General features: G+C 46.8%; 1 long non-coding RNA gene and 1 pseudogene across 3 annotated transcripts in view; both read right to left on the bottom strand.

The window, feature by feature from the left end:
• LOC309523262 (NALCN channel auxiliary factor 2 pseudogene) overlaps positions 1–17,781 on the bottom strand; it is an 84,403-nt pseudogene extending 66,622 nt beyond the window's left edge. The window contains exon 1 of the transcript XR_014224659.1: positions 17,070–17,781. The product of XR_014224659.1 is annotated as an NALCN channel auxiliary factor 2 pseudogene (transcript). The remainder of the gene's footprint in view (positions 1–17,069) is intronic.
• Positions 17,782–21,171: 3,390 nt separating this feature from the next.
• Positions 21,172–21,533, bottom strand: LOC309523390. Of its 2 annotated transcripts, none has more exons than XR_014215341.1 (2): positions 21,433–21,533; positions 21,172–21,396 (listed from the first exon to the last, which is right to left on the bottom strand). It is a non-coding gene; the product is annotated as an uncharacterized lncRNA (long non-coding RNA). The 2 variants fall into 2 exon arrangements; XR_014215342.1 differs by having other exon boundaries at positions 21,172–21,400.
• Between the last annotated feature and the right edge of the window lie 6,366 nt (positions 21,534–27,899).

Here is a 27,899-nt window from a genome sequence, read left to right on the forward strand (position 1 = left end):
GCCCTAGAAGTAATCCAGGATTTTGGTCAAGTGGCAGGCTTTAAATTGAACAAATTGAAAACTAAGGTTTTGGAGAAAAATTTGACGCAGATAGAGAAAGAGAGGTTTCAGAAAGAGACAGATTTAACATTAGTAAAGAAGGTAAAATACCTGGGGGTGAATATGACATCCAAGAATGTGAACCTATTTAAAGACAACTATGAGAAATGTTGGTCAGAGGTGAAAAAAGATCTAGAAATTTGGACGAATCTGAAGCTTTCCTTGCTGGGTCGAATTGCTGTTATTAAGATGAATGTTTTGCCGAGAATGTTATTCTTATTTCAATCATTGCAAATTATTGATAAGATGGACTGTTTCAAGAAGTGGCAAAGAGATATATCTAGATTTGTCTGGCAGGGCAAAAAGCCCAGAATAAAATTTAAGATACTTACTGATGCTAAAGACAGAGGGGGGTTTGCCCTGCCAGACTTAAAACTTTATTATGAGTCAGCAGCTTTTTGCTGGCTGAAGGAATGGCTACTTCTTGAGAATACAGATGTTTTGGATCTTGAAGGGTATGATAACATATTTGGATGGCATGCATACTTATGGTATGGCAAGGTAGAAGCACATAAGGCATTTAAAAACCATATTGTCAGGAAAGCACTGTTTAATGTCTGGACAAGGTACAAAGATTTTCTGGAGAGTAAAACCCCAAGGTGGCTATCACCTATGGAAGCGAAAGCTTTGAAAAAACTCAATATGGAGGCTAAATGGCCAAAATATTGGGAAATTTTAGAACAGGAAGGTGATAAATTGAAACTGCAGAGTTATGACAAACTTAAAGAGAAGGTGCGAGACTGGTTACATTACTTTCAAATAAGAGAGGTTTATAACTTGGATAAAAAAATTGGTTTCCAGGTGGAAAAATCAAAGTTAGAAACAGAATTGTTAGAACCCAATGCTAAGACACTTTCAAGAATGTATAATCTGCTGTTGAAATGGAATACTGAGGAAGAAACGGTAAAATCTGCAATGATAAAATGGGCACAAGATATAGGATATAATATTATGTTTGCTAACTGGGAGAAGTTGTGGACCACCGGGATTAAATTTACGGCATGTAATGCCCTAAGAGAGAATATTATGAAAATGATGTACAGGTGGTACATGACTCCAGTCAAGCTTGCAAAAATATATCACTTGCCCGATAACAAATGTTGGAAATGTAAAGAAATTGAAGGTACATTCTTTCACCTTTGGTGGACGTGCCCAAGGATCAAGGCTTTCTGGGAAATGATATATAATGAACTGAAAAAGGTATTTAAATATACTTTCCCGAAGAAACCAGAGGCCTTTCTCCTGGGCATAGTTGGCCAATTGGTGTTAAAGAAGGATAGAACTTTTTTTATGTATGCTACAGCAGCAGCAAGAATTCTCATCGCAAAGCATTGGAAGACACAAGACCTACCCACCTTGGAAGAATGGCAAATGCAACTAACAGACTATATGGAGATGGCGGAAATGACTGGCAGAATCCGAGACCAGGGAGAAGAGTTGGTGGAAGAAGATTGGAGGAAGTTTAAAACTTATTTGCAGAAATATTGTAAAATTTTTGAATGCTGATGACATTGAAATGAATTGAAGGGGTTCTAGCAACAAGGTAAAATGTAAGATGGGATCAATAATAGATAAATTAATAGGACATGAATTTGCTGAACCAATTTCTAAAAGGGATACAAAAATGGGAGACGCGAGGAAGTCAGGAAAATAACTAAAGATGAGAAACTAAGAAAGAGGGAATTTTTGTTTTTCTTTTATATGTGTTTTTTCTTTTTCTATTTTTGTGTTTAATGTATGTGTCAGAGAACTGCCATCAGAGGCAAGAGGAGAGGTAAGACGCTCCAATGATGCAGGGGAGGGAACTAGCAAGGAGAGAGAGAGAGCTTCCGCTGGGGAAGGAAATCCAGGGGACACCAGGGAGAAAGAGGAGGCTGAGAGTACTGCGGAGGGGAGGCTCCGAGACTCTTCCAGTGAAATCAGCGGAGAGAGCACAGGACCTCCGCTTGGCACGCCCACGCTGCGCAGAAGGCTTCCGTGCAGAGAATATAGGAGGAGACTTGGAGTCAAGGAATTTTTATGTTGGAGGAAGTTTAGGAAACGCCCACTGACGGATTCTGCCAGTGACTGAGACAGTCGCGTTGTAAGGGCTGTCAAACCAGGGAAAGGTTTAGCTATACAACCAGCTTGGAGCAGTTTTCAGTTTACGCACAAGCAACCCCAATTCCCATTACAGCAATCCGTCAGTCGCTCAGTTGCTTGTGCGCAGTGCAGCAGAGGCAGCATCATGAGTCAAACCGGAGGAGCAGGCGCCGGAGAGGGAGCCAGGGGAGAACCAACTCTGGAGGAGAGAAACAGAGATTTGGAGCAGCAACTGGCTATACTAGCAGCGCGGCTGGATGAAAGGCGGACTCAGGATGCCCAGTGAAAGCCCACCCCCATCGCAAGGAAGGTACTGGGACTAGTGCAGAAGTTTGGAGGCAATCCCAGAGATTATAATGCATTTAAGACAGAAGTGCAATACGCGCTGGATCTGCAGTATGAGGACTTTGTAGACAATGGGGGGAGGGTCGCTTTCGTGATAGGGCATTTGGAAGGCGGGGCCAGAGAATGAATTAGGCCCTTAATGGCATCCGAGAATGCTGCCTTAAAGGACTTGAGAAATTTTTTTAGCGCCATGGACCATATGTTCTCGAGTGATGTGGAGCAAAGCGTGATGCGCAAAGAACTGATGGGGTGCAAACAAGGGAACCAATCAGTGAGCGAGTACTGGTCACGATTTGCGATGCTTATCCACAAACTCGGGTGGGAACTGGGTTCGGAACCAGTGCAAATGTTATTTGAGGAAGGCTTATCCCCTTGGGTAAAAGATGAACTTTCCCGCTCGCCCCGCCCGCAATCGATGGACCAGCTGACTAAAATGGCGCTTGCGGTGGGAGTACACCAAGAGGCGCGTGCTCTGGAAAGGCGGGAAGGGAGAGCAGAGCGTTGGCATGACAATCGCATTCCAGACGTGCCGGAGCAACCTGCGCCGCCCGCGGAACCAATGGAAATTGGAGGAGTGCGCGCGCGGGGGGTTTCAAACTCTGGCGAGGTTCGCAAGAAGGAGGGGAAAACGACCAAGAAGTGTTTCCTCTGCCAGCAGCCGGGACATTTTGCCAGAGTCTGCCCTCAGAGAAAGGCGTGGCAAGGAATGGTGGGGGCAGCTGGTGGTGAGCAGGAGCAGGGAAACGGCAATGCTTGGCTGCAGGAGAGCGGGCACAGCAGCCAGGCGAGCAACCAGTAAATGTGCCCAAGCCAGACCCCCCCCCCCCGGGCAGCCATAGCCATAGAGGTGGTGCTAGAACTCCCTAACGGACACCCCATTAAGGTGAAGGCATTGCTGGATTCTGGCAGCTCTTGCAACTTCTTTAGCAGGGATTTTGCACTAGAACACCAGCTCCACGTGGTGCCTCTAGAACATCCCTTGCAAGTAACGACCATTGATGGAAGAGAACTCTGCGGGGGGGGGGAGTGACCCACCAGACCCCTCCCATGAAAATGAGGGTCTCCAGACACTGAGACAATTGCCTTTCACGTTGCCACATTAGCCGGGCCACCAATCATACTGGGAATGAGCTGGCTGGCACTGCACGATCCAGTAGTGGGGTGGCACCAGCGGACAGTCACCTTTGGGTCAGCTCACTGCGTAGAGCACTGCCACGAAGGGGAAACCCCGAGGATGGCAGTAGCCAGGGTGGCAGGGATGGCGGTGGGAGAAAAGGGGAGAGTATCACCTCAGTATGCAGACCTGGAAGAAGTCTTCAGCGAGAAAGAGGCGGATAGACTACCCCCTCACAGGCCCTTTGACTGTCAGATCAACCTACTCCCAGGGGCTCAGTTACCAGTGGGTAAGCTGTACGCCATGTCGGACAGGGAGATGCAGGAGTTGCGGAAGTTCATTGACAAGAACCTGAAGAGGGGTTTCATACGAGAATCAAGGGCGGTGGGGGGCAGTCCAGTGTTCTTTGTGGACAAAAGAGAGCCCAGATTGGTCGTAGATTACAGGGCGGTCAACCGGGTATCGGAACCAGTGACCTTCCCAATGCCCAGAATTGATGACATTTTGGCCAGGGTAAGGAAAGGGAAGGTCTTTACCAAGCTGGACCTTCGGGGGGCGTACAATTTGATAAGGATGAGAGAGGGGGACGAATGGAAAACCACTATGCTCACCCCTCTGGGGGCCTTTGAGTATTTAGTTATGCCCTTCGGATTACAATCAGGTTCGTCCTGCTTTCAAGCTTTCATGCACCACGTGTTGGGGTCCCTGCTGTACAAGAATTGCGTGGCTTTCCTAGACGACGTGCTAATCTACTCGGAGAACGAGGAGCAGCATGATAAGGATGTCAGGGAAGTACTGAAAAGGCTGCAGGAGCACCAGCTGTGGGTCAAACTGGAGAAATGCCAATTCCACGCCCGAGAGGTTGAGTTCCTGGGCTACAGGTTGTCGGACAAAGGCTTAGCCATGGACCCAGGCAAGGTCAGACGGTACTAGAATGGAAGACTCCCAAGACCCGGAAGGACGTGCAGAGGTTCCTGGGGTTTGGAAACTTCTATAGGAAGTTTATCAAGAACTTCGCCCACTTAACGGCACCCATAACCGATTGTCTCAGCAGCAAGAAGAAGTTTGAATGGACAGAAGCGGCTCAGCAGTCTTTTGAAAAGCTAAAGAGGGCGTTCGCTTCGGAAGAGCAACTCTTACACGTGGATCTGCAGAAGCCTATGAGATTGGAAACAGACGCGTCAGACAGAGCGGTGGGAGCCGTACTGCTCCAGCCGGGAAATCGATCAGAGTGGAAGCCGTGCACCTTTTTTTCAAGGAAGTTGAACAAGTCAGAACAGAACTACACGGTGTATGATCGGGAACTGCTTGCAATTCATGAAGCCTTTTGACGTTGGAGATATTTTCTAATAGGCGCGCAGCACAAGATCCAGGTGTGCACGGATCATAAGAACCTGGAATATTGGAGGACTGCACGAGTTCTCAACCAAAGACAGGTGCGATGGGCACAGGAGTTTTCCAAGTTCTTCTTTGAAATTCAGTACGTGCCGGGGAAGGAAAACGTCATGGCAGACGCCCTCTCCCGTAAACCGGAGTACTTGGAAGGAGAGGGAGCGCCGGAAGTACGACATGTTATACCTGAGGACTGATGGGTGTGTGGGGGAGTGTTGGTAGGGAGACAAGAACTAGCCGGGTTGACGAGGAATGATGAGTACGCACAAACTAAAATCAGGGAGATACGAGACGCAGAAGAAAATCAGGGGGGGGTTGAGGAAAAGGAGGGGGCTCTGTACTATAAGGGAGCATTGTACATACCAGAAGGGGACTTGAGGAGAAGAGTACTCAAACAGCTACATGATAACCCCACGGCGGGACATTTTGGTCAACACAAAACTATGTTGCTTGTCACCAGGCAGTTCTGGTGGCCAAGAGTGAGGGAAGATGTGCGGGAATACGTACGGGGGTGCGAGCGCTGCCAGAGGGCTAAAGGGGAGAAGGCAGCACCCGCGGGGTTACTGGAGCCCTTACCCACCCCGGAAAGGCCATGGGAGGTGGTATCCATAGATTTTATGACCGATTTACCCAAGTCCAGGGGGAAAACAGCAGTCATGGTGGTAGTTGACTTGATGACCAAAATGTGCCATTTTATTGCTTGCTCGCATGCAGTGACAGCAGAGGAAACAGCTAGGCTGTTTGTAGATCACGTTTTCAGGTTGCATGGCGCCCCCTTGAGGGTTTTGTCCGACAGAGGCAGGCAATTTACTTCCAGATTCTGGAAGAAGCTCATGAGCCTGCTGGACGTCGAAGTGAGCTTCTCGACGGCCAGACACCCGGAGACCAACGGACAAGCAGAAAGTGCTAATAGCATACTTCAACAGTACCTACGCTGCTACGGCAACGAAAAGGAGATCGATTGGGTGGAAAAACTAGCGCTGGCCGAATTTGCATACAATAACGCTGAACATGTGTCCACGGGGATGAGTCCGTTCATGGCCAATTATGGGTGTCACCCCAGGGCCTTCCCAGGGGAGGGAGAGGGGAGGTGGAGTGTGCCGGCGGCCGAACAATTTGTGGAAGAAATGGAAGCTTTACACCAACAACTTAAGGTTAACCTGGAGAGGGCTAAGGAAGTGTACAAGAGGCAGGCAGACAAGCACCGCAGAGAAGGGGAGACAATAAGGGTTGGGGACCATGTGTGGTTGTCAACCCAAGGGTTACCGTTCAAAGGGGGGTGTAAGAAATTACGGCCAAGGCGACTGGGACCCTTCGAGGTAACACAACAGGTGAATCCTGTGACCTTTAGACTCAAATTGCCCACCAACATGAAACTGCACCCGGTGTTCCACAGGTCCTTACTCTCACCGTACCGGGAAGGGAGGGAATTTCAGGGGCGAGAAAGAGAAATCCCCATGCATCCATGGGTGGAGGAAAGGGAACTTAGTGGTCACGCAGCGAAAATTCCCGATTCAAGGTGGAGAGGGAGAAGGGTGGAATATCTGGTGGCTTGGGAAGGGGAACCAGAGTCGGAAAACACTTGGGTTCCAGCAGAAGAGATCAGGGATGAGTATCTGCAGGAGGAATTTCATCGCAGAGTTTGGGGGATGGCCCGCCTCCGAAGAGGAGGAAGCGGGGGTATCCGAGGGAGAGGAATCCGACTGGGGAGATTGGGCAGCGGAAAGAGACAGCAGCAGGTGTAGAGCGGTGTTTGAATCTGCTGAGGAAGGGGATAGCTCCTTCCCGGGGTTTCCCGCATCGCCGTCCAAGGAACGGACGGGGGAGGGGGAGGGCCCTGGGAGGGAGGTGGATGTCAGGGAACTGCCATCAGAGGCAAGAGGAGAGGTAAGACGCTCCAATGATGCAGGGGAGGGAACTAGCAAGGAGAGAGAGAGAGCTTCCGCTGGGGAAGGAAATCCAGGGGACACCAGGGAGAAAGAGGAGGCTGAGAGTACTGCGGAGGGGAGGCTCCGAGACACTTCCAGTGAAATCAGCGGAGAGAGCACAGGACCTCCGCTTGGCACGCCCACACTGCGCAGAAGGCTTCCGCGCAGAGAATCTAGGAGGAGACTTGGAGTCAAGGAATTTTTATGTTGGAGGAAGTTTAGGAAATGCCCACTGACGGATTCTGCCAGTGACTGAGACAGTCGCGTTGTAAGGGCTGTCAAACCAGGGAAAGGTTTAGCTATACAACCAGCTTGGAGCAGTTTGCAGTTTACGCACAAGCAACCCCAATTCCCATTACAGTATGTACTTTTGTATTTTGTAATTTTGTATCTATTTCGTTTTTTGTATTTTTCTAAACTTTTCTATTGATAAAACCTAATAAAATATTATTTAAAAAATTTTTAAAAAATATTATATAAAAAAGAGAGAATCCTTACAACAGCCGGGAAAGGAAGGGGGAGGACATGGTGCTTTGTGCTTTCATATGGTTTTCAAATGGTCTCCTTTCTTCTTGTCCTCCCCTGTAAAATGTAAGAGACGTGTGTGACCGCTGCTATGTTATTCTGTTTGTTACTTCAGAAGAGGGAGGAGGGTTTTGATTTATGCTCAACAAGGAATTTAACAAAGTTTTACTATGCCCTCCCTCCTTGACCGAGGCTGAATGGACTTTTTAAAAAATTATTCCTGGACTGGACTAGGAGTGCTGTTGGTGCAATGAAAAAAGAATTAACTGCTGCCAAACAGATCTGGCAAAGAGGCTGAATTTGAGAAAATACATTGTTTTTAACTGTGTGCTGAGGAAGAACTCAGAAGCAGAATTTTAATGGTGGAGTTTGGATATGCATTCTGTGAGTTGTTTATGGCCGCAGCTCGTACGCTAGTTGGTAAACAGTGGGAGGAATGGAATGTGACCTTGTACCATCCAAATAAACACTTCAAAAAACTGAACAATGGAAAATAGTAATGAACTCTCCCAGCACACCAGGTCCAGAACAACAATGTATATGAAGGACTACAAACGTGAAATGGATTACTTATTTATAAGACGTAACAGAGGTGCTGTTTGTAAGATGGAAAAAGAGGCCAGCTGGAAGAATGGTTTAACAGCAAGTGAAGGATGTCAACTGGACTCTAAATAAGAAATGATGTGGCAGTATGAAGAAATGATGATGATCATATGTTCGGAAGAGTAGTGAGATTTTACAGCATGGTCATTTCAAGAAGGGCTTGTTCCCCAGAGCAGTGCAGCCCTAGAGTCAAAAGCATCTCTCCAAGTCAGCTCTGTAGTCAGCCTGTCCAAAGATGGATCCCAGACCTTCCTCCTCCCAGCAACCCTTGCTCAAACCTCTGTTTTCCAAATAGATTCCAATCTATTTGGAATTAAAAGGTAAAGATCAATCCTCTTTTAGATGCAGGATGAATGATACATTGTTTGAGAACCCAAAAATAGTAGAGAAAGCGAAAGAGACAGTAAAGGAATATTTTGACTGGAACTTACATAAAGAAACTAGTTTGGATACTGTGTGGGACGCGAGTAAAGCGGTCATGAGAGGCTTCCTAATTCAGCAAAACAGCCATAAAAAAAAGAAAGAGAAAGGCAAACCTCTGTTTTCCTGTCACCTCACACCCAGTTACCCGGCAACCTTCCAAACCCATTCTCTGTTCACACCTCAGGGCAAGGAGGAAGGATAGTTCTTTTACATTGCTAATGTCCCTCAATGACCCTTTATTGTGCATTCATGGCCCTAGCTTAGTCAGGTCTTTTTGCATAAGCTAGCCCAGGAATTCCTCTGCAGTTTATATTTCTCCCTTCACATCCCAAATAATCAAAATTCTAGCATTTATTAATTTCTAAGGTTTAGGGGGTCCCCCTAGTCTATAACAATGCTTATGATGGCCGCTATTGCTAAGGCTGAGCCCCATTTATGTTTTTGGTGTCCAATTAACAATTACTATTTAAAATGTCAAAATAAAAAAATTCCTTCCAGTAGCACCTTAAAGACCAACTAAGTTAGTTCTTGGTATGAGCTTTCGTGTGCATGCACACTTCTTCAGATACACTGAAACAGAAGTTGCCAGATCCTTCTATATAGTGAGAAGGTGGGGAGGGGTATTACTCAGAAGGGTGGTGGGAATGGGAGATTGGCAGGTAGCTGAGATGAGCCTGTTGACGACTCTTAATGGTGTTGTCCGGGTGTATGTGGCAGCAAAGTTGGCAACTGGGTTTATTGCAGGCTCTGGTGCCAGTGTCCCACAATAATACTACAACCAGACTTAACACGGACACTTATGGCAGACCAACACGGCTACCTATCTGTATTTAAAATGTGATATTAAAAATGTGTCACTGATGTGAATTGTGTATTAGTTCATTTTTTAAAAAAGGTTGCTGTAATTGGTAAAATGTGTGACTGAATTGTAAATTGTGACAATATACACTTCTTTTGGCTTTGTAATCTTGCAAACCCCTTCATGGATCACTGCCTTGCCGTGGCGAAGGGGCTTGAATAACTCAGAGAAGCTATGAGCTATGCCGTGCAGGGCCACCCAAGATGGACAGGTCATAGTGGAGAGTTTTGACCAAACGTGGTCCACCTGGAGCAGGAACCGGCAAGCCATTCCAGTATCCCTCCCAAGAAAACGCCACCAAGACAACAGGCATATAAAACTTATGACGTTGGAAGATGAGCCCCTCAGGTCGGAAGGTGTCCAACATGCTACTGAGGAAGAGCGGAGGACAAGTACAAGTAGATTCAGAGCTGATGAAGCGGCTGGGCCAAAGCTGAAAGGTCGCTCAGTTGTGGATATGCCTGGAAGCGAAAGGAAAGTCCAATGCTGTAAAGAAAAATATTGCATAGGCACCTGGAATGTAAGAACCATGAACCTTGGTAAGTTGGATGTGGTCAAAAATGAGATGGCAAGATTAAATATTGACATCCTGGGCATCAGTGAACTAAAATGGATGGGAATGGGCGAATTCAGTTCAGATGACCATCATATCTACTACTGTGGGCCAGAATCCCGTAAAAGAAATGGAGTGGCCCTCATAGTCAACAAAAGAGTGGCGAAAGGTGTACTGGGATGCAATCTCAAAAATGATAGAATGATCTTGATACGAATCCAAGGCAGACCTTTTAACATCACAGTAATCCACGTTTATGCACCAACTACTGGTGCTGAAGAAACTGAAATTGACCAATTCTATGAAGACTTACAACACCTTCTAGAAATGACACCAAAGAAGGATGTTCTTCTCATTATAGGGGATTGGAAAGCTAAAGTAGGGAATCAAGAGATAAAAGGAACAACTGGCAAGTTTGGCTTTGGTGTTCAAAATGAAGCAGGGCAAAAGCTAATAGAGTTCTGCCAAGAGAACAAGCTGGTCATCACAAACACGCTTTTCCAACAACACAAAAGATGACTCTACACATGGACATCACCAGATGGGCAGCTTCGAAATCAGATTGATTATATTCTCTGCAGCCAAAGATAGAGAAGCTCTATACAGTCAGCAAAAAGAAGACCCGGAGCTGACTGTGGCTCAGATCATCAGCTTCTTATAGCAAAATTCAAGCTTAAACTGAAGAAAGTAGGAAAAACTACTGGGCCGGTAAGATACAATCTAAATCAAATCGCTTATGAATACACAGTGGAAGTGAGGAACAGGTTTAAGGATTTAGATTTGGTGGACAGAGTGCCTGAAGAACTACGGATGGAGGCTCGTAACATTATACAGAAGGCAGCAACAAAAACCATCCCAATGAAAAGGAAATGCAAGAAAGCAAAGTGGCTGTCCAACGAGGCCTTACAATAGAAGGGGAGAGAAGGCAAGCAAAATGCGAGGGAGATAGTGAAAGATACAGGAAACTGAATGCAGATTTCCAAAAAATAGCAAGGAGAGACAAGAAGGCCTTCTTGAACGAGCAATGCAAAGAAATAGAGGAAAACAATAGAATTGGGAAAACCAGAGATCTGTTCAAGAAAATTGGAGATATGAAAGGAACATTTCGTACAAAGATTACCATAATAAAGAACAAAAGTGGTAAGGACCTAACAGAAGCAGAAGACATCAAGAAGAGGTGGCAAGAATACACAGAGGAATTATACCAGAAACATACAGATGTCTCATACACCCCAGGTAGTGTGGTTGCTGACCTTGAGCCAGACATCCTGGAGAGTGAAGTCAAATGGGCCTTAGAAAGCACTGCTAATAACAAGGCCAGTGGAAGTGATGATATTCCAGCTGAACTATTTAAAATTTTAAAAGATGATGCTGTTAAGGTGCTACACTCAATATGCCAGCAAATTTGGAAAACTCAGCAGTGGCCAGAGGATTGGAGAAGATCAGTCTACATCCCAATCCCAAAGAAGGGCAGTGCCAAAGAATGCTCCAACTACCGCACAATTGCACCCATTTCACATGCTAGCAAGGTTATGCTTAAAATTCTACAAGGAAGGCTTAAGCAGTATGTGGACTGAGAACTCCCAGAAGTGCAAGCTGGATTTCAAAGGGGCAGAGGAACCAGAGACCAAATTGCAAACATGCGCTGGATTATGGAGAAAGCTAGAGAGTTCCAGAAAGACATCTACTTCTGCTTCATTGACTATGCAAAAGCCTTTGACTGTTGACCACAGCAAACTATGGCAAGTTCTTAAAGAAATGGGAGTGCCTGATCACCTCATCTGTCTCCTGAGAAATCTCTATTTGGGACAAGAAGCTACAGTTAGACATGGAATTGGCAGAAATGACTGGCAGAATCCGAGACCAGGGAGAAGAGTCGGTGAAAGAAGGCTGGAAGAAATTCAAAGACTACTTACAGAAATATTGTAAAATTAATGAATGTTAGAAGGATGTTGGATAGAAACGAAGCGGTTTCCAGGTGTAATGCTTTAAGAGATACGGGGGGGGGAAAGAGGTTTCACAAATGGGTAAAAGTTTAATGGTAAGGATTTGCTGAACAAACAAATCGAACTGGAATACAAAGAAGGGAGGTATGAGGAGGTCCAAGGAAATAAGTGTATGGAAGTTATGTTATTGAAAATTAATGTGTGTTTTTAACTGTTTTTTATTTTGTATGTTTATTTTTCTTTTTTCTTGTTATAGCTTAAAAACTTTTAATAAATATCTTTTAAAAAAAACAAGAAGCTACAGTTAAAACTGGATATGGAACAACGGATTGGTTCAAAATTGGGAAAGGAGTACAACAAGGCTGTATATTGTCTCCCTGCTTATTTAACTTATATGCAGAATTCATCACGCGAAAGGCTGGGCTGGATGAATCCCAAGCCGGAATTAAGATCGCTGGAAGAAATATCAACAACCTCAGATATGCAGATGACACAACCTTGATGGCAGAAAGTGAAGAGGAATTAAAGAACCTTTTAATGAGGGTGAAAGAGGAGAGCGCAAAATATGGTCTGAAGCTCAACATCAAAAAAACGAAGATCAAGGTCACTGGGCCCATCACCACCTGGCAAATAGAAGGGGAAGAAATGGAGACAGTGAGAGATTTTACTTTCTTGGGCTCCGTGATCACTGCAGATGGTGACAGCAGTCACAAATTAAAAGACGCCTGCTTCTTGGGAGAAAAGCAATGACAAACCTAGACAGCATCTTAAAAAGCAGAGACATCACCTTGCCAACAAAGGTCCGTATATTTAAAGCTATGGTTTTCCCAGTAGTGATGTATGGAAGTGAGAGCTGGACCATAAAGAAGGCTGATCACCGAAGAATTGATGCTTTTGAATTATGGTGCTGGAGGAGAGTCCCATGGACTGCAAGAAGATCAAACCTATCCATTCTGAAGGAAATCAGCCCTGAGTGCTCACTGGAAGGACAGATCGTGAGGCTGAGGCTCCAATACTTTGGCCACCTCATGAGAAGAGAAGACTCCCTGGAAAAGACCCTGATGTTGGGAAAGATGGAGGGCACAAGGAGAAGGGGACGACAGAGGACGAGATGGTTGGACAGTGTTCTTGAAGCTACAAACATGAGTTTGACCAAACTGCGGGAGGCAGTGGAAGACAGGAGTGCCTGACGTGCTCTGGTCCATGGGGTCACGAAGAGTCGGACACGACTCAACAACTAAACAACAACAAATCTTGCAAAAAATAAAATAAAAACAGAGACTAGACATTCCGTTGTTGTACCAATAACTCAGGATTAAGGAGTCATTTGGCAAGTAGCTTAAATATCTGAGTTTCTGAGAAGAGAACCAGGCAAGGGTGCCCACTCTCCCCACTGCTTTGTATTTCTGCCCTAGAGGTGCTGCTGAATATGATAAGGAAAGATGAGGAAGTTAAAGGTATAGTAGTTGGAACTAAACAATCTAAGTTAAAAGCCTTTGCTGGTGATTTGGTATTGACTTTACAGGACCCCGAGATCAGTGCAATTAAAGCACTGAAGATGATTCAAGAGTTCGGACAAGTTGCAGGTTTCAAATTGAATAAGAATACAACCAAAGGTTTAGGGAAAAAATTAACAATACATGAAAAACTTAATTTAGAGGAAACCACAGGGCTGAAGTTTGTGAAAAAGGTGAAATATCTGGGTGTAAGTATGACTGCAAAAAAACTGAATTTGTACAAAGACAACTACGAAAAGTTATGGAAAGATATCAAAAGAGATTTGGATATATGGACAAGGTTGAAATTATCTTTGTTGGGCCGAATTTCTGCGATAAAGATGAATGTATTGCCTAAGTTGTTATTTTTGTTCTAAGTACTTCCTATCATTTATAAGTTGAATTGTTTTAAGGAATGGCAAAAGGTATTATCTAAATTTATCTGGCAGAGGGAAAAACCCAGAATCAAGTTTAAATTATTAACAGATGTGAAAGAGAGAGGGGGTTTCTCCCTGCCAGATTTAAGGATTTATTTTGAAGCTGCAGCCTTTTGCTGGCTGACAGAATGGTTTTTACTGGAAGATACAGACGTTTTGGACTTGGCAGGTTTTGATAATGTATTTGGTTGGCATGCATATTTATGGTATGAGAAGATAAAAACTCATAAAGGATTTAAAAATCATATAATTAGAAAATCTTTGTACAATGTTTGGATAAAATATAGGGATTTGCTAAAAAGGAAAACACCCAGGTGGATATCACCATTGAAAGCTAAGACCCATAAAAGGTTGAATATGAAAGATATGTGGTTGAAGTATAATGATATTCTGATGGAAGTAGGAGACCAATTTAGATTAAAATCCTATGAAAGGTTGAAAAGATAAATTAATGATTGGTTCCAGTACATCCAGATAAGTGAAGTCTTTAAAATGGATAAGTAAATTGGTTTTCAAGCAGAGAAATCCAAACTGGAAATGGAATTATTAGATATAAAAACAAAAAACCTATCTAAGATGTACAATTTGTTGCTGGAATGGCATACGAAAGATGAACAAGTGAAATCTGTAATGATTGAATGGGCCAGGGATGTGGGGCACAATACCATGATGGTGGATTGGGAGAAATTGTGGAAAAGAGGAATTAAATTTACAGCTTGTAATGTATTAAGAGAAAATTTGATGAAAATGATGTATAGATGGTATTTAACACCAGTGAAGTTAGCCAAAATGTATCATACTCATCATAATAAATGCTGGAAATGTAAAGAAAAAGAAGGAACCTTTTACCACATGTGGTGGACGCGCCCCAAGGTAAAAGACTTCTGGGAAAGGATTTATAATGAACTGAAGAAAGTGTTGAAAAACACATTTATTAAAAAACCAGAAGACCTTTTACTTGGTATAGTGGGGGGTGAAATCCCAAAAAAGGATGTTACTTTTTTTCTGTATGCCACAACAGCTGCGAGAATACTGCTAGCGAAGAATTGGAAGAAACAAGATTTACCAACTATCGAAGAATGGCAGATGAAGATGATGGACTATATGGAACTTGCCAAACTGACTGGGAGACTCCGAGACCAGAGAGAGGAGACAGTGGAAGAAGATTGGAAGAAGTTTAAGGAATATTTGAAAAAACATGTTAATATTTAAATCTTAGAATAGCTTTGGAAGTGGATTTAGGCTGTAGGGTTAGAAGTAGAAGATAGTGTATTATTTGCAAGTGATAAAATGTGAAGTTTTTATGGTTAAAGCAAGTGTGATAAAAAAATGGTTAGAAATTATGATGTTTAGAAAAAATAAGGATAATACAAGAATCTGTATTGTTTGTATTGTTTGTTTTCCTGTTTGTTTTGTTCATTTGTGTTATAAAATGAATTTTAAAAAACTGGAAATAAATAAATAAATATCTGAGTTCCTAACACTGTTTGAATCTTCCAACAATGACAAAGGCGAGCACTTTCCAACTTGCTGTACTTATCTCAGTTTTTATCAGGTTGGTTTGAAATTTAGCAGGTTCCTAGACCTCATGAAGTAGACAAATTCCCACCAAGCTACATGATACGAGCGCAACAGGCATCATTTTTGTAAGTAACAGAATTTTGAAACCTATAATAGGAAATTTAAAAGAGGAGTGATCCAGCAGGGCTCTTCTGATTATGAGTCACACACCTCATCCAACAGGTTGCAGAATCAGGCCAATGGTCCACAGCCCTCTCTTCCATGAATTTGTCTAATCCGCTTTTAAAGCCATCCAAGTTGGTGGCCATCATTGCCTCCTGTGGGAGTAAGTTCCATAGTGTAACAATGTGCTCCAGAGGACAAGTGAACTTTGAGAGCTAGTTTCCAGCAACTAGTATGCAGAAGCACCACTTCACCCAACTGTGGAGGCAGAGCATAGCCATCGTGGCTAGTAGCCTTTCTCCATCATAGGCTCCATGGCAACTCCCCACCCACCCTGCCCAACAATTCATTGACTGTTCAGGGTGGGGAGATATGAGGCTGTCCTCTGCTTTCCCTCCTTTTATAAAACCAATTTTCCTGCTGTCCTTCCACCTGCATTGCAGAGGACTGGACTAGGTGACACTTGCAACTTTACAGTTCTATGATTCTATACCTAGATTTCAGCTATGTTACAGAGCAGTTTACTCTAAATGAGCAAGGTGTGCAGGTGTGAGCAAGCAAACACGAGGGAAAACAAGTCACTTGTGTAGTGTAATGGTTAAGAGTGGCAGACTAAGGAGACCTGGATTTGAATCCCCACTTGGCCATGAAGCTCACTGCTTGTAACCTTGGATGGTCAGTCATACACCCTCTCAGCCTAGCCTACCAAAGAGGACTAAGAATTAAATGAGAAGGAATGGCAGATGCAACTGATAGACTACATGGAATTGGCAGAAATGACTGGCAGAATCCGAGACCTGGGAGAAGAGACAGTGGAAGAGGACTGGAAGAAATTTAAGGACTACTTGCAAAAGTACTGTAAATTGTATGAATGCTAGAATGATGCAGGATATAAAGATAACTTGGCATTAGTAACTTAGTGGAAAGAAGTATGAAAATAACTGAACTATAAGAACAAAGATGAAATTTGATTAATATTATGTCAAGCTTAAATATTTAAATATTTGATAACAAAGGGTAAAATTGGAGACATAATATTTGAAAGGTACAAATTAAAACAAGATTTGAGAGAAGGGGAAGTATTGCTGAATATGACTTTGTAAACGGGAACGCAGGAAAGGGAGATGTGAGGGAGTCTGAAAAGAAGGTTATGGAAATTTGGTTTTTGAAATTTAACTATGTTGTATTTTTTTTGTTCTGTGTGTATTTTTTTTATTTTGGTGATGGTGTTTTATGTGCTTGGTGTTATATTGTTTAAAACCTTTAATAAATATTTTATTAAAAAAAAGAATTAAATGAGAAGTATGTACACCACATTGAATTAAAGGACTAAGAATTAAATGAGAAGTATGTACACCCAGTGGCGTAGCGTGGGGGGTGCAGGGGGGGCCGGCCGCACCGGGCGCAACATCTGGGGGTTAGGGTTAGGGGGCACAAATCCACGGGTTAGGGGGCGCAAATTACTTGCCTTGTCCTGGGTGCTGACAACCCACGCTACGCCGCTGTGTACACCACATTGAGCTCCTTGGAAGAAAGGTGGGATATAATGGCAATTAATAGTAGTAATAGTGATAATAACCATACCTTACAGTCCCTTAGGCAGGAGCACACAGAGTAGTCCTTAGCCTGCAGGTACTTCTCCAGCAGCTCTTCGAACTCATAGTATTTTTCCTGAGCGTGTTGGTCCAGCCTCTGGTAGGCCTCGAGGCAGCCGCTGCAGGCCTCCCCGCGCCGCGCTCCGCCCGCCGCCACGTCAGCCAGCAGGCTGCGGAGACTGCAGTCCAGGCTCTCCGGGTCGTCCATGCCCAGCAGCAGGTCCCAGACGGTGTAGGCCTCGCAGAACTGGAGCCGCAGGACCCGGAAGTGCCGCTCCAGAAAGGCCAGGTGCGACGGTGAGGCCTCCACACGCGCTGCCGGGAAGGCGACCCCGGGCGGTCCTTGCAGGAGGTGCCGTGGGCTGCAGGCCGAACTCAAGTCCAGACAGGGCCGAGCCGTCGGGGCCTGACCATCGTCGCTGCCCATCACCGCGACTTCTGGCCAGGAGACGCTCCTATATTGGGCTCCGAGCTGGGCCCCAGCGGCGACGGCGCAGAGCCAGAGGCTGTCAGAAAGAAGGACGGTGAAGAAAAGGAGCAAGGCCAGCAACAGGCGCCATTTCTGGGCCCGCTCAGAGTCGGCGCAAGGCTTGTCGGGCGGGCTGGAGGAGGCACGGGGGCGACGGCTCTGGAAGGCGGTGCCGCCGGTCATATTTTTGGAAGGGGGGGCGAGGGAGGGGCTCCTTCTCCTCCTCCTGACTCCTCTTCGCGCCCCCTCCCGGCAATGTCACCGGCCTCCTCCTCCTCCGCAGCATGGTGGCTCGGCGACGACGGGCGGCGGCGGCGGCAGAAGCATCTTTGGACACAAGGAGACGCGCGGCAGCGGCGCCCCCTGTCCACCGCCGGTCCCCGCCCCGATAGTGCCCCCAGCCTCTCCCTGCTGCTGCCGCTTGGCTGCTGCTGCTATGGGCTCCCACCGAGCAGTGCATGATGCTGTGTTGCCACCGCCGGGAAACCCTTCACCATGGCCGGCACCGGGGCGTCGGCATCCCCTAGCCAGCCACCTGGCAGCAGTCCTCTTCTTCATCTTCGTCTGTCACCGCTCGGCTCTCCTCCTCCACCACCTCCCCATCTCCGCTAAGCTTATGCGGGGACTGGCCGGCCAACTCGCTCCCAATCGACCACTCCGCCTTCGCTGGCTTCTTTCCCGGCCGACCGCGCAGCGGCGCGGGAGCCTGGCGCAGGGTGGGGCGCAGCTTGCTCATTGCTCGTTCGCTCACTCTCCCCACACTCCGCCAGAGGCGGATTTAGGGGAACGCGAACTGTTTGGTGCACCGGTCAATTGTACAAATATTATGTAGAATTGGAGGTGGGGATAGCTGCCGAATTTGCGCCGCTAAAATTTGAGGTCACAAGGTCTGCCACTGTCCCCGTTGCTCACCTTCTTCTGAGAATACCTTGCGGAATTGAGCCGGGGCGGCGACTGGTGCATGAGCTCTGCTTACGGAGGTACCCGCAGTGGTGCTGAAAGGACAGCTCCGGGCAGCTCTCGGCCAAGGAGGTGGCGCGCTGCTACTGCTGCCTTGCCTGGACGCCTCTCTACGGTCGCCGTCTTTCGAGTGGAACGTTCTCCCTCGGAAGGTGGTGAACTCTCCTTCCTTGGAGGTTTTTAAACAGACGTTGGACAGCCACCTGTTAGAGGTTCTTTAGCTGTGATTTTTTGCATTGCAGGGGGTTGGGCTTCATGCTCCCTTTCAACTCTACAATTCTACGATTCAAAGACACATAAGACATAACTATGAACTTAGTATTGGTGCTTCTTCTGCATGCACAGAAAAAAGAGAAAATCCGCTCATGAAGAAAATCTACAGAGCGCAGTATGGAAAGCTAACAATTCTATGAGTCTGTGTTTCAATTTATTTAAATGGCAAGAAAGGTGATTCAAACTAAACTTTCAGAAGAATTTTGTAGGGGTAAGAGCCAATTGACAGTGGAGCAGTCTCCCTCAGAAGGTGATCCACTTTCGCTGTGAACTCAGGGATTATTTTGCTGTGGTTCCTGCATTGCAGGAGATTGTACTAGATAATTCTCTGGGTTCCCATCACATCCTGTGTCTCCCCTCTCTTAAAGACTAAAGCAGCAGAGGTGCTCAGGCGCTCCTGTTTGTTTGAACTGGGCACTCTGCTCAGGGATAATTAAAATTATTATAATTATTTTACTTTTACAAGCAGGAGAATGGGACCTTTTCAGTGGTGGCTCCCTGTCTGCAGTAGGGCTGGGCGATATCTGCTTTTCAAGATCACAATATATCACCAGCTAAACATCACAATATCTTGATATATCACAATATATATCCGCGGCAGCTGAGTGCCCCATCACACTTCCTTGCAGCAGCAGAGTGTCTTGCCAGGCATCTCCATGGCAGAAGAGGGCCTCACGGAGCATCCCTGCGGTGGCAGAGGGCCTTGTGCACCAATCTGCGACAGTGGAGGGCATCACCAGGAATCTCTGTGGAGAAAGAAGGCCCCACTGTGCCTCCCCGTGGTGACAGAAGGTCCCACCATGCCTTCCTGCAGTGGTGGAGGGCCTCACCTCGCCTATCCCTGGCAGTGGAGGGTCTTGCCAGGCATTCCCACGGTGGGGGAGGGCCTCGCCACAGTGGTGGAGGGTGCACTGTGCTTCCCAGGGGTGACGGCAGTCTTTGCTGCGCCTTCCCGTGGTGGTGGAGGGCTTTAAAATGTAAGGAAGTAGTAGATTTAATTAAAATATTAAATGAATTTCCATATAATATATTTAATATATTTTCAACTAATTTAAGAATAGATTAAGTGATTTACTAGTCAAGTTGCATCTGCTTCCCCACTCAGAGGTCTAAGTGGAATCTGTGCATGCATAAGCCCCACTGAGTTCAACTAAATGTACTTCGACTTTCCTGGGAGTAAGCCCCATTGAATTCAGTGTGGCTTGTTTGTGAGTAGACACACATTTGCCTGCACTGCTTACCGATAAACACCCTCCTCATCATTCTCACGCAGTACCCAACCTCCCATTTCAGCAGAAGGCAGCCAGTTAAATCTTCTCCCCTCTATTTCCCCCTGACACAGAAGCCCTCCTCCCCCCAAAAAAAAACCCATCCCAGCAGACTCTCCCTTTTTATCAAAGGGAGGGAGGGAGAGCAAGCAAGCAAAGAAATAGTCTCATTTAAATAAATAAAAAAACCTTCCTTTTTAATATGGAGGAAAGCTCAGGGGCGCCGACTTATAAAAAATATTGGGGGGGCCCATACCGGGGTCCTGCCGCTGGTTCGCTCGGGTAGCCGGGAGAACGCAGTTCGAGGTGGTGGTGTTGGGGAGAGAGCCTCGCTCAGGGCACCACGAGACTTGGTGGCCGGCGGCCTATCTGGGGGTTTTGAAGCGTATTTCGGCGGAGCGATTGAGGAGGAGGGGGCTTGTTGCCGGATTCTTCAGCTGGGCCGGAGATCCGCTGCTGGGGGGTCCCTGGGCCGAGTTGTGAGCACGGCCTGCTGAAGGGAGATCCAGCCGATTGCGCGATGGGGACGGCCGGGGCTCTCCGGCTAGGGCGCGTGGCTGGCTGGCTGGCGAGGGAGCAGGTGGGGAGAAGGCGGGGGTCCTGATACAGTCGGGGGCGGAGGCAGACGGGGCCGAGGGGCGAAGAGGGCAGGCGGGGCACGGGGCGCTTGCTCAGGAGCTCAGCTAACCTGTCCCAAGAGACATAGCCTAAGTACTCCTTCCTTCCTTCCTTCCTTCCTGTTTTTTTTCCTCCCTCTTTCCACTGCTCCCCTCTTTCTTTCCTTCCTTCCTTCCTTCCTTCCTTCCTTCGTCTCATTCCTTCTTATTTCATTCATTTTCTTCCTTTCCTCCAACCCTTCGATGCTCCTTCCTTCCTCCCTTCCTATTTCATTCCTTTCTTTCCTTTCCTGCAACCCTTCCCTGCTTTTTCTTTCCTTCCTTCCTTTCTTCGTCTAATTGCTTCTTATTTCATTCATTTTCTTTCCTTCCTTCGTCTCATTGCTTCTTATTTCCTTCCTTTCCCCCTCTCTTTCCTTCCTTCCTTCCTTCCTTCCTTCCTTCCTTTTCCACCCCCTCCCTCAATCTCACCCTCCCTCCCTCCCTTCCTTTTTCCTTCCTTTCTTCCTTTCTTTGCTCCAACCCTTTCCTTCCTTCCTTCCTTTCTTCTCATTGCTTCCTGTTTCATTCATTCCTTTCCTTTCCTCCAACCCTTCCCTGCTCTTTCTTTCTTTCCCTTCTTCCTTCCCTCTCTCTCTTTCCCTCCCTCCTTCCTTCCTTTTCCACCCCTCCCTCAATCTCACCCCTCTCTCTCTTCCTTCCTTCCTTCCTTCCTTCCTTCCTTCCTTCCTTCCTTCCTTCCTTCCTTCCTTCCTTTCCTCCAACCCTTTCCATCCTTCCTTCTTCTCGTTGCTTCCTGTTTCATTCATTTCTTTCCTTTCCTCCAACCCTTCCTTCCTTCCTTCCTTCCTTCCCCACCCCTCCTCCCTCCCCCTCTCTCAATCTCACCCCTATCCCTCCCTCCTTCCTTCTCGCCTTCCCCACAGATTCACACTCTCCCCCCTCACCGCCCGCCCTACAGCCCAGCTGAAACTCTCGCTCACCCTCCAGCCGCAATTGATTTTATATCGCTATTCTCCCTTACTCCCCGCTGCTGCTGCCCCCTCTCCCCTCACCCCCCGCTCCCCCCCGCCCACCTCCCAGCACTCGCCTTTCCCTGTGGTGTGTGTGTGAGAGAGAGAGAGAGAGAAAGGGGGGAGAGGGAGAGAGAAAGAAAGGGGGGCATACACCCTTGTCGATGCCTTCTATACACAGAGAGGCAGAAATCACATTCATAATAGGAACCAGAGAAGCCACACTGAGGCTGGCAGGTGGGCGCTCGTTAGGAGCACGCTGGGCAGGTTGTGTGTGTGTGTTTGGGGGTGGTGTCGGTGGAGAGGGGGGGCGGACAGACCGTAGCTGGGCGCCGTGACGTCAAGGCGAGAGGGAGGCTGAGCCGAGGAGCAGAGCCGCGGCGGCGGCGGCGCTCTGCTGGGGGGGCGCCTGAGATTATTGGGGGGGGCAGAGCCCCCCCAAACGAATTTTTGAGGGGGCTCAGGCCCCATGGAGTCGGCGCCTATGGGAAAGCTATTTAGTGGGAACCAACAATGTAAACACCACCAGAAAATAAAAATACACCCTCCCTTTTTTTTCACCAGTGGGGGTGGGTGCAAGGGGAAAAAGATAGAAGTGTTTTCCAGTTCTTTGTTTAGTTCTTTGTTTGCTTTGTGCTGGATCTTTGATTGCCTAGCCATGGGGGGTTGCTCCTGGATTGTTAGCAGGTTCTGCATAATTAGCTGAGCTCTGAGTTTTTGGAGAGAGAACAGGAAGTTAGGCCTGTGTTGGTTTGTGTGCTTGCAAGGGATTATTGGTTACAGCCTAGGACTTATGTCCTTATTTTTCAGCAAGGGGAGGGACAACAAAGGGTGCCTGCCTTCTTGCCAAGGAAAGTAGCAAGAAACATATCAGTTAAGCTGAAAGAGTTTGCTGGTTTGTGTGAGGGGTTATCATCATCATTATCAGGATGTGAGGGAGGGAGGAGTGAGAGAGCAAACAAAGCAGGAGAGATGATAGTATCTGCAAAGTATCAGTTTAGCTGAACTGCCCCCCCCCAAGCTGTCAGTCTCCTCCTTTTGTTCACCAGTATATTTTCTAGTTCAGACATGTCCAACTGGTGGACCGAGATCTACAGGTGGTCAAGTGGGTGGCCATTTGACATCAGATTTTGCTCTTCGTGTGTTTGTTAGTGGCGGTTTTATTGGTGAGTGATTTTTTTCTGGCATTTCCCCTTAAAAAAAAGCTCAACAGCTTGGTTCTCCACCCAAAAAGTGGCAAGATCACTGACAGTTTGTTTATACTGGGAGTAGATCGCAGTCTCTTGGGAGTTGGACATGCCTGGCCTAGTTGAAAGACTTACCACAATGTCATTTCAACGGTATGGCAATTTATCTCACAGCCCTAGTCTGCAGAGTGCTCTCCACAGGGAGGATTGCTTGATGCAATCCTTACGGTGACCAGTGACAAGTAGGGTGCCACAGGTTTCTGTCCTGGGTCCATTGTCGTTCAACATCTTTATAAACAACTTGGATGAAGGTATTGAGGGGATCCACCTTCCCATTTCGACTCTCTGGCACCCTATCTGCATAACCTAGCAATTCTAAAATATAGACGCACTTTTACTCTTGCAAGATTGAATGTATTGCCCTTGGTTGTACTTGAGGGACGATTCCAACAGATTCCACATGAAAAAAGCTTATGTCCCTGTGGAGATGGCAATACCGAATCAGTGGCGCATGCCCTTCTGGCTTGCACTCTTTATAAAGACTTGGAGAATAAGGTTATTGCCCCTCTTTTATTGTCCATTCTGGGTCGCCCAGCCACGGCCACACTGTCCTTTCTCTTGGCAAATCAAGATGAGCAGGTGACAGCAAAGGTTGCAAGGTTTTTAGCTGGGGCAATCAGAATAAGATCCACTATTTGGCTATTGATTCAAAACCCTAAAATGTATTTTATATAATTGACTTTTCATTTGTATTCTTTGTATATTGTATTGTTGTTTTATTGCTATGGCCAATGGCTGACACAAATAAAGATTCATTCATTCATCTTTATAAACAACTTGGCTGAAGGTATTGAGGGGATGTTCATCCTATTTGCAGATGACACCAAAAACTCGGAGGGGTAGCTAATGCTGCAGAAGAAAGAATCAGAATTCAATATGACCTTAACATATTGGAGAACTGGGCCAAAATTAACAAAAAAAAATCTATAGGGACAAATGTAAAGTTCTGCGCTTAGGCAGGAATAACCAATTGCACCAATATAACATGAGGGACACCTGGCTTGCAAGTAGTACATGTGAGAACCATCTAGGGGTCTTTTTAGACCCCCAAGCTTAACATGAATCAACAGTGTGTTAAAACTTTGAAGCCTGTGAACTTTTGAAGTGCTTTCGCCTGATGCAAAGCTTAGCAGAGTATTGCGGGCACACACGCTAAACCCTGTCTGTGGTGCCTACCCCTTTCCCCAAATGATAACACAAGAGACCAGAGTATGGGTTCAAATTGGCCACAACTTTATTGAACTTCAGAAGTGGGAAACTTGGCACAGGCCTTGGCAGGTAACCCTCTCAGCCCGCCTGGCTGAGAATATGCAGGCAGTTGAGGCCCAGTGAGAGGGGACTGCAAAGTGCAAACTTACACAGCATGCCCTGCCACTGACCTCGTCCAGGGATTTTGACCTACATACTGCCACTCTAGGGCCAGGGACTCCCAGTTTTGCCCTTTAACGGGCCCTGCAAGCACTGCCGCATGGGGAGGGAGCATGAATGCATCCCCCCAACTTGATGTTAGACTAAAGGCTACCTTGCCAAGGCCTAGAACCACCACTCGAGGCCCTAAGGGGCCTCGCCGCCAAATCCCACAACTGAGGACCAATCAAACCCCGCAATCTATCCAGTCCCCAGCGGCTCGTCGCAAGTCGTGGAGCCAGAAGTCATTGCCCAGTGGGGACAGGTGCACCCCGTCCCCCCGGAATAGGTCAACTCTATCTGATGTGATGGTGGGATGTGGGATAGAGAACCCACCAATTTGGCGCATGGTGTTGTGCATGGCCCTGTTAATTTTACTCACCGCATAATTGAGGCGAGAGGGATTGGAAGCCCTCCTCCAGTGAAGACGGGGTAGGAGATTGGACCAGCCGATGGTCATCGATGGGTACAGACCATCGGCTGTGGGGAGGACGGCAGGGCCTGCTCCCTTCCAGGGCCTTTTCCAACTGGCCCAGGGGGCATGGCCCAGGCCCTTATTTGGAACAAACTTTTGGGGAAGTGTAGGAAGTGTTCTGCGATTTCTTCTCTGTTCCAAGTGGTTAATGTGTTTTAAAATGTCCTCAAGCAGTCGGTGGCAATTTAAATTTGTATTTCTTTTTTTTCTTTTTTCCTTTGTTGGGTCTGGGTGGGTGGGATGGATGGATATTTGATTGGGGATTAATTTTAGTATAATTGTTCTGTTTTTGTTTTTTGTTGTTTTATTGGTTCTGTATAGTTTGTGTTTTGTTTTTATTTATTTTTAAATAATATTTATTAAAGTTTCAAAAGGTACAAAAAACAAAACAGAAAAACAAAGAAAAGCACACAAAAAATTCCACCTTTAAGATCTCATTTTCAATAACTTCTTTTCACGACTTCCCCTCACCTCCCCTTCTTGTATTCCAAATCCAGTTATTTGTTCAACAAGTTTTTATCCCTAATGTCTTAACCTTAATTTGTTAATGTATTTCTTTATAATAGATTTTAACCCTTAATTCATTATTATATTTAGTTCAGTTTATAAAACAACTTTTAGATTATATACCTTGATCATATGTAAAAAGAAGAAAAAAACTTTTTCTAAGGTTGACCCTATTTCCCTTCCACGAATTCCCCATTCTTATAATGATAAACAACATAAAATTTTAACACAGCAAAAGAAAGATCAGGCCCCCTTTGGACTTCCAAACCCCACCCTTCTCTCCCCGGTTTCAATCCCAAACCAAAGTCCATTAGTCCGTCTTTTTAGCCTGGTGACCTTACGTCCGAGGCAGTTTGTGTTTTGTTTTTAAGGGGCAGGATCAGGGCTGCCTGGGAGTGGGGCCCCAGCCAACACGATGGCTGGGACAAGTTCCACGGGGGGGGGGGACACTGGGACATCCGATCTCGGTGATCATGGGCAGGAGGAGGAGTTACGCTAAGACCAGACCATGTCATTACCGAGGAGGCAGGTTTAGTCATTGTTTGAGGACTATCCCTGCCTCCGGGTCTGGCCTTGACCAGATGGATACTGGAATCAACAGGGGAAACCCACATGACCTGAAGGTGTTGCTGTGTAATGCCAGGTCAATTATGAATAAAACCACTGCCATCCACGACCTGATTGTGGATGGAGGATTTGACGTGGCATGTGTGACAGAGACCTGGTTGGAGGAAGCAGATGGGCCTGTCCTTGCCGCTGCTTACCCACCAGGTTTCTCTTACGCACAGCAACCCAGGTCATGTGGACGGGGAGGGGGGGGTTGCAGTGATTTTTAGGAAGTCATTAGCTTGCATCAGGCGTCCTACCTTTTGGTGTACCGACCTCCCCGCTGCACCAAGGATTCCCTGTCCGAGCTGCTGCAGGTCGTGGCGGATGTTCTCCTGGAGACACCTAGTTTGGTTGTCCTAGGGGATTTTAACATCCACGCCGACACGACCTTACAAGGGGCCGCTCGGGACTTCGTGGAAAGCATGGCCTCCATGGGGCTGTCCCTGAATAAGTTGGGCCCAACTCATAGTCATGGACATGCCTTAGACCTGGTATTCACCTCTAGTGACGTGGGTGATCTGACACTAAGTAAAAGTGAAGCAAAAGAAGTGCCATGGTCAGATCACTTCCTGGACTTCTTGAGCAACTGGACTTCTCCGCGACCCTTCCCCTCTGCAGGGAGGTGGGACCAATTCGGATGGCTCGCCCCCGCCACTTAATGGATCCAAATGGTTTCCAGAGAGTGGTAGGGGATGCTTTATCCCATGTCGGTGGCCTTTCAGCTGATTCCCTGGTGGCCCGCTGGAATGCAGAGTTAACCAGGGCTATTGACTGTCTGGCTCCGAAGCGCCCTCTCCTATTGTATGGAGCCCGGACAGCCCTGTGGTTTTCATCGGAGCTGAGGGCAATGAAACAATCTCTGAGACGGCTAGAGCATCGGTGGCAGAAAACTCACTCCGAATCTGACCGGACACAGGTTAGAGCTCAACGTCGAGCCTACCAAGTGGCGATAGCGACGGCAAAGAAGACTTTCTTCACCGCCTCTATTGCATCTGCAGAAAATAGTAGCAGGAGACTCTTTCAGGTGGTCCACAATTTAACGGAACCACCTTTACCACTGGGGCCTTGTAAAGACCCCAAGATCTCCTGCAACGATTTTGCAAAGTTTTTTGCAGATAAAAATCACTCATATTTGGAAGGAGCTAGACACCACCGTGGGAGCAGGGCTGGGGCGGGTGAGTGCTAGAGCCCTGTGTGGTTAATTTCAATCCGTTACCCCCGAGGATGTGGACAGGCTGCTTGGACGCGTGAAACCAACCACCTGTCTCCTTGATCCTTGCCCATCCTGGCTAATAAAAGCAAGCTGGGAAGGGCTGGGCGATGGGCTCTGCGGGGTGGTGAATGCTTCCCTCTGTGAGGGAACATTCCCAGATCCGATGAAAGAGGCGGTCATTAAACCGATTCTTAAAAAACCATCTTTAGACCCGGCCAGTATGGCCAACTATCGCCCAGTCTCAAATCTTCCATTCTTGGGCAAGGTGATTGAGCACGTGGTTGCTGAACACGCTTGGAGGATGCGGACCATTTGGATCCCTTCCAATCGGGGTTCAGGCCTCATCATGGGACTGAAACTGCCTTGGTCGCACTGGTTGATGATCTCCGGCGAGCTAGGGACAAAGGTGAGAGTTGTTTCCTAGTTCTGCTGGATCTCTCAGCGGCCTTTGATACAATCGACCATAACATCCTTCTGTACCATCTAGAGGGGTTGGGAGCTGGGGGGACTGTTATACAGTGATTTCGCTCCTTCCTCCTGGGCCGTGTTCAGAAAGTGGTGGTGGGGGATGAGTGTTCAGACCCTTGGGCCCTCACTTGTGGGGTACCTCAGGGTTCCGTCCTCTCCCCCATGCTTTTTAACATCTATATGAAGCCGCTGGGAGAGATCATCAGGGGGTTTGGGCTGGGTGTCCATCAATATGCAGATGATACCCAGCTCTACCTCTCTTTCAAATCAGAACCAGTGAAGGCGGTGAAGGT

The sequence above is a fragment of the Podarcis vaucheri genome (assembly GCF_965113315.1).
Source record: "Podarcis vaucheri genome assembly, chromosome: W".
NCBI classification, from domain to species: Eukaryota; Metazoa; Chordata; class Lepidosauria; order Squamata; family Lacertidae; genus Podarcis; species Podarcis vaucheri.